Here is a 7,550-nt window from a genome sequence, read left to right on the forward strand (position 1 = left end):
CAAGCAAAATCAAGCATCAGAAGTTCAAATATACTTCAATAATCATCATCAACACAAATGTTGGAGGTAAGAAACATTAATACAAGTACCAAAACAAGTTAAATCTCTCATGAAAAACCAAGGTAGAAAATTTATCAAGAGAACCAAAAGAAATGAAGAAATCATACTTTTAATTGGTGAGAAAATGAAATGGAACAAGTAGCACAATCATACACTATCAATCCAAAATTGCAAACTCAAAACCCCAATCAAATAATACCCAAATATCCCAACTTTTGGAGAGAGAAAATCACAAGGAAAGTGTGAAATTGGAGATTTTAGAGTAATAATCAACTAAATGAAGTGAAAAATGAAGATATTATGATGATAAAATAGCAGCAAAGAAGATGATGATGCTAGAACTCAACAAGAGAAATGAAGTAAGAAAATGGAGGAAGAGAGAGAAAAGAAGATGGTGCGTTTAAAAGAAGGGGGCAGAAGGGGGGCGCGCCCGCGCCACCACGCCGCACGGCCGCGCCATGGTCGCACACGCCCGCGCCCTCCTAGGTCTTTTGCTCCTCCGAAACCCTCTTGTACGCATATTGGTGGGCACAAGCTACATGCCTATGATGAACACGAGACTAGGCAGTCTCTAAACATCTTGACTGTGGGTTCAACAGTACAATTTCATGAACCCACCATTACGAACCCACCAAGTTTCAATTCTTACATATGCCTCCAAGTACTCAAATTGAACACTTCATCCTCAATTTTGGTACCAAAATTTTTGGAAACCTTACTTCCATCCAATCAAAAGCACCCTAAAACATAATTAAGAAAGAAAATCAATTAGATCAAAATCATCAAAAAGGAAAAATAAAATCAAAGAAAATAGAAAAGAAAGTTAGAAATTTGGGTTGCCTCCCGAGAAGCGCTTGTTTTACGTCATTAGCTCGACGTTCCCCACCCTTCAAGGTGGTTTATAGAGGGTCATATCATGAATGACTCCGACAAAACTCCATCATAGTAACGCTTGAGTGTATGGCCATTGACTTTGAAAGACCTTGAGAAATCCAAAGGAGAGATTTCAATAACACCATTGGGGAAAACCTCTTGAACCACAAAAGGACCACTCCAACGAGACAATAACTTTTCGGGAAATAATCTCATCCTTGAATTGTAAAGGAGCACCTTATCACCAACATTGAACTCCTTCTTCTCAATAAGCTTATCATGCACCTCTTTAATACGAGTTTTGTACATGCTTGTACAATCATATCCATTCAATCGAAGTTCTTCCAACTCATGGAGATCAAACCAACGTTGCTCACCCGCACTTGGCAAATCGAAATTGATTTTCTTAATAGCCAATGAGTACGATGCTCAAGTTCAACCGGAAGATGACAAGACTTCTCATAAACTAAGCGGTAAGGAATGGTGTCAATAGGAGTCTTAAAGGTCGTTCTATATGCCTACAAAGCATCATCAAGCTTGTTCGACCAATCTTTCCTCTTTCTTGCAACCGTCTTCTCAAGAATCAACTTGAATTGACGATTAGACACCTCAACTTGTCCACTAGTTTGAGGATGATAGGGGAGTCCAAAACATTGATTAATTCCATGCTTCTTCAACATCTTGCGGAAGGCACTATGCACAAAATGAGATCCATTATCACTTATGACCGCCTTGGGAATGCCGAATCTTGGGAAAATTATCTTCTTGAACATCTTCATTACTACCTTATGATCGTTTATTGGTGAAGTAATGGCTTCAACCAATTTCGACACATAATCAACGCTAAAAAGAATATATTGATTCCCATATGAGGAAGGGAAAGGACCCATGAAATCAATTCCCCATACATTAAAAACTTCCACCTTAAGGATGGATTGTTGGGGCATCTAATTTCTCCTTGAAATATTTCCGGTTTTTTGGCACCGGTCACAACTCTTGACAAATTCCCAAGTATTCTTAAAGAGATTTGGCCACCACAATCCACATTGAAGCACCTTGGAAGCCGTCCTAGAAACACCCATGTGACCACCACTAGGATCCGAGTGGCACATCTTTAACACACTAGGTATCTCTTCATTTGGCACACATCGACGTAACAAACCATCAACACCTCTCTTGTACAAGATTGGTTCATCCCACACATAATGCCTAGCCTCCCTCTTAAGCTTCTTTCTTCGATTCTTCGTAAATGAAGGAGGAAACTCCCCACAAGCAAGATAGTTAACTAAATTGGCAAACCATGGGAGTTCCTTCACATGTATATCATACAAAGAATCATCCAAAATTCTGTCTTCTATAGGAGACCCATCATCTTCAACTTGGAAATCCTCAAGTCTAGATAAATGATCCGTAACCACATTTTCCGCTCCTTTCTTATCTCTAATTTCAAGGTCAAAAGTTTGAAGCTCAAGCACCCAACGAATTAGCCTTGGCTTTGACTCCTTCTTCCCAAAGAGATATTTTAGGGCCGCATGATTGGTGAAGACAATTGTCTTGGACCCTAACAAATAGCAACGAAATTTTTCAAAAGAATGAACAATTTCCAAGAACTCCTTCTCCGTTGTTTTGTAGTTTCTTTGAGCACCATTAAGAGTCTTCGACATGTAATAAATGACATGAAGCTTCTTATCAACTCTTTGACCCAATACACCCCCAATGGCCGTTTCACTAGCATCACACATCAATTCAAAAGTCAAATCCCACCTAGTGGCTTGGACAATGGGAGTAGAGATCAAAGCTTTCTTCAATTTGTTGAATGCTTCCAAACATTTGTCATTAAACACAAATTCAACATCCTTTTGGAGAAGATCATTGCGAGGCTTTGCTATGAGAGAAATTTTTTTAATAAACCTTCTATAGAACCCTGCATGTCCTAAGAATGATCTCACACCCTTCACATTAGCCGGAGGTGGCAACTTCTCAATAACCTCAATCTTTTCCTTGTCTACCTATATGCCTTTGTGAGAAATCTTATGCCCAAGGACTATGCCTTCCTAAACCATAAAGTGACACTTCTCCCAATTCAATACCAAATTCACCTTCTCATACCTAGCTAAACATTTCTTAAGATTTTCAAGGCATGCCTCAAAGGAAACTCCGCCTACGGAGAAGTCATCCATAACACTTCCATCTCCTCCTCCAACATATCCCCAAAGATACTCATCATACATCGTTGAAATGTTGCGGGAGCATTACAAAGTCCGAATGGCATTCTCCAATAAGCAAATGTACCATATGGGCAAGTAAAAGTAGTCTTCTCTTGGTCATTGAGGTGGATAGGGATTTGGAAAAACCCCGAATAACCATCAAGAAAACAATATTACTTGTGCCTTGTTAGTCTTTCTAGAACTTGATCAATGAAAGGAAGGGGAAAGTGATCTTTATTGGTGAATGTGTTTAGACTTCTATAGTCTATACACATTCGCCAACCCGTGACCGTCCTCGTTGGGATAAGCTCACCTTTTTCATTCTTGATGACGGCCATGCCCCCCTTCTTTGGAACGACATGAACAGGAGAGACCCACCTAGAGCTTGAGATGGGGAATATGATTCCTGTATCTAGAAGCTTAGTAATCTCTTTCTTCACTACCTCCCCCATTTAGGGATGTAGTTTCCGTTATCGCTCAATAGAAGGAAGAGCGCCCTCCTCAAGGGTTATGTGGTGTGTACATAAAGCGGGGCTTATACCCTTGAGGTCATCAATGGTATATCCCAAAGCACCATTATGCCTGCTCAAAACATCACATAACTTTTGAGCTTGGCTCTTGCTCAAAGATGCACTAATAATCACATGATAAGTAGAATTTGGGCCTAAGAACTCATACCTAAGGTGTGATGGTAGAGGTTTGAGCTCTATCGTGGGAACACCTTTACCTTCTTTGGTTAAGGCCGCTTGCAAAGCTTCTTGGCTTGAGATCTTCATGCACATTTGCTCATCACTTCCTTCCAAGCTTTCATCAATCACTCTTTCAAGGAAAGCGCATTTCCTTGCCATGCTCACCTATCTTTTCTTTGTTTAACAAAACACACTCAAGAGGATCATTAGAGGTGGGCAAGTGCTCATGCATAGAATTCACAATGTCATCTAAAATTTCGATTCTCATACAATTCTCTAGTGAAGAATAAGGGTATTGCATACTCTCATTCAAATCAAACTCAATCTCTTCTTCCCCCACCTTGAGAGAAATTTTAGCACTCTTGACATCAATCAAAGCTCCCGATGTTACAAGGAAGGGTCTACCAAGAATGAGGGGGATATTGGAATCTTCGTCCATCTCAAGCACAACAAAATCTACCGGGATCACGAACTTCCCTACCCTTAAGGGAACATCCTCTACCTTACCTTTTGGGATTTTAATGGACCTATCGGCTAATTGTAAGGTAATGTTGGTAGGTGAAAGTTCTCCTAGCTCAAGTCTTTGATAGATCAAATATGGCATAAGGCTAACACTAGTTCCTAGGTCACACAAGGCATTATCAATTTGTGTCTTGTTAATAGCACAAGGGATAAAAAAATTCCCGGGATCCTTCAACTTTGGCGGCATCTTGTTCATTATGATGGCACTACAATTTTCGGTCAAACTAACCATTTTCGCCATATCACAAGTTCTCCTCCCACTCATGATTTCCTTAAGGAATTTTGCATAATTAGACATTTGGTCAATGACATCGGTAAATGGGAGGGTAAGATGAAATTGCCTAAGCATCTATATGAATTTGCCAAATTATTCATCTAATTTGTGCCTATTAAACTTTTGGGGGTATGGGAGCTTAGGTTTGATAACTTCTCTCACTTTATCTTTCACTTTCTCAACTTGTTCCTTATCAACTTTCTCAACCAAAAGACTCTCATCTCCCTCATTCTCAATCAGATCCTTACTAGGACACTCCTTAGCATCACTCTTAGAAACTCCACTCTCAAGAATCCTACCACTCCTAGTTACAATTGCATTAATAGAACTCTTAGGATCTAAGCCTTGTGAAGTCAAATAAGACAGATTTGCAAACTCTTTCAACATACTATCTAATTGAGAAATTTGATTCTCTAATCCCTTACAATAAGTCATTATGTCATTAATCTTCTCATTAATGGGATATATGAGTATTCAACACCTTGGTTTGGTTCTCAATGACATCCTCTAACCAACTCCTAGATGAAGATGGTTGAGTATAGAAACTATCATTTTGACCTTGGGTCTATGGAGTAAATCTGAATGGGGTACCTCTTTGAGCATTATTTGGAAAGTTCCCCCTACTTTGATTACTCCAATTACCCCTACCTTGGTTTTGGCCATGATTTTGATTATGGTTACCATAACCTTGGTTATGATCTCCATATCCTTGGCCATGACTTTGACCACTATAACCATGGTTGTTATAGTTACCACGAAACCCTTGGGTTCTTTGGTTCCCATAACAACTATTTTGGTTATAATTATCATAGTTCTCGTAGTTATGATAATTCTTATTCCCAACATTCCTTTGAACATTAAATCTAGGTCAAAAATCATTATTAGCAACATAATTCACATGCTCACTCCAATTTCCATCATATTCATCATTTCTATCACAAGAAACATTAGGGCAAAAAGAAGCATCATGATCATTCACTCCACATAAATCACAAAACCAACATTCACTAATCATACAACAAGAAGAGGGAAGAGTGTTAGGGTAAGGAGGTGTACCTCTCCCCTTAATTTGGGAGGGAAGAAACGGTGCTTCTGAAATTGCACTCTCGAGCTTAACCTTGATAGATACCACCTCTTTCCCTAAGTCCGAAATTTGCATGGACAAATTGTTGACAGCATTGAGTTAATCAATCGAGTACCCCGTGGTGCTACTCTTGTTTTTCGGCTCTTTCACCCTCTTTCCAATCTATGTAGTGTCTCACTACATCCTCAATAATATCAACAACTTCTTCCTCGATCTTGTTCATTATTGGGCCTTCGGCTCCGACATCAAGACTTGACCTCCCTTGAGGACTCAAACCACCATAAAAGATTTGAATGATTTGGTAAGTGGGGATTCCATGGTGAGGAAACTCTCTTTGATATTCCTTTTACCTCTTCCATGCTTCATAGAGGCTTTCACTAGCTTTCACTAGTCCTTTGCCTGAAACTTTGAATCAAAGCTCTAGTCTCCACCGTTTTCTTTTGAGGGAAGAAACAAGAAAGAAATTCTTTAGTGACTTCATCCCAAGTTCTCAAGGAATTAGGATTCACTTCCTTGTCTAGCCACTCTTGAGCTCTTCTAATTAGAGAGAAAGGAAATAGCTTGAGCCTGATGAATTCTTGTGCGACCCCGCTCACCTTAATTGTGTTGCAATATTTCTCGAATTCCTTAAGATGATTGAGGGGACTTTCATTTGTTCCACCACTATATTGTCGCCTTTCAATGAAGGTTATCATTGCTGGCTTGATTTCAAAGTCACTTTCCGGAATTGAAGATGGAGCAATCCCACTCTCATACTTATATGCACCTGGAGTTCCCAACTCCTTTAATGTCACCCTTGGGACTTCTCCCATGATCACTTGCACACACAATCTCAAAGGAAAATATTAGTAGCACGGCTACAAATGTAACCTAAAAGAGAAAAATCTTTTTGTATTTTTGAGATAAAATGAAATAGACTCAACAACAATAGCAAACAACTACGCCATTCCTCTGCAACAGCGCCATTTTGATGGAAGGTTGGATTCTAGGTCGTTGAAACTAAAATTCCTCCAATCAAACTAAATTTGTAACCAAACCTACACCTAATAATAGGGCAAGTTTGGGTCGAACCGCTCGGAATGGGGAGAAGTTTGCTACGGCCAAAGTCAAGCTATTTCGAAACATAAGAAGTAGTGTAGGTTATCTAATTCAAATAAACAAATAAAGTAAATCACAAAGTAAATCGATATGTAAAAACACTAGGGATTTAGGATCCACATATACTTGCAATGAACACACACTAATCAGGTTGGAGATTGATTAATTCGAGTATTGCGAGGGAAGATAGATAATGCAATCAAAAGAGCTCGACAAGATATCTCCTAGAGGTCTAACTAGCGCCAACTATGAAAGACTCTAACTAGGAACGTCACCTACAAATGCAAGCTACAAATCAATGGTCCGTATCAATGTAGACACACAATGCAATCTAGCATAAAGAACAAGGTTGATCACTCCTTCAAATCCATACACATGCACAAAATTAATTAACTAATTTAATCACAATGCTAAACCAATGAAAAACCCCCAATTAGCTATGATCCATCACTAATACATGCTTCAACACATCCCTAGCAAGCAAACTACTCAAAATCCATTAAAGAAATAAAAACAAAGCTATACAACTCATCAAATTCATCAACATCATTCCAATCAAACCAATCCAATCAAATAATCAATAAACTTGAACAATCAACAAAACAATTGAAATCAAAAGCTAAAGATTGAATTAAAGTAATGAGGATTCTTACAAACTTGATCAAATCAAAGGAAATGTACTTGAATTCAAACCAATTGCAACTATCATCAATCATCAACCATCAATCTTCAAGTTTCTCTCT

General features: G+C 38.8%; 1 pseudogene; it reads left to right on the top strand.

Moving 5' to 3' along the window:
• The first annotated feature begins 6,020 nt into the window (after positions 1 to 6,020).
• On the top strand, positions 6,021 to 6,116 carry LOC145587037 (small nucleolar RNA R71; annotated as a pseudogene).
• The last annotated feature ends 1,434 nt before the right edge of the window (positions 6,117 to 7,550 follow it).

This window comes from Chenopodium album, chromosome 16 (genome assembly GCF_948465745.1).
Source record: "Chenopodium album chromosome 16, dcCheAlbu1.1, whole genome shotgun sequence".
In the NCBI taxonomy this organism is placed as follows: Eukaryota; Viridiplantae; Streptophyta; class Magnoliopsida; order Caryophyllales; family Amaranthaceae; genus Chenopodium; species Chenopodium album.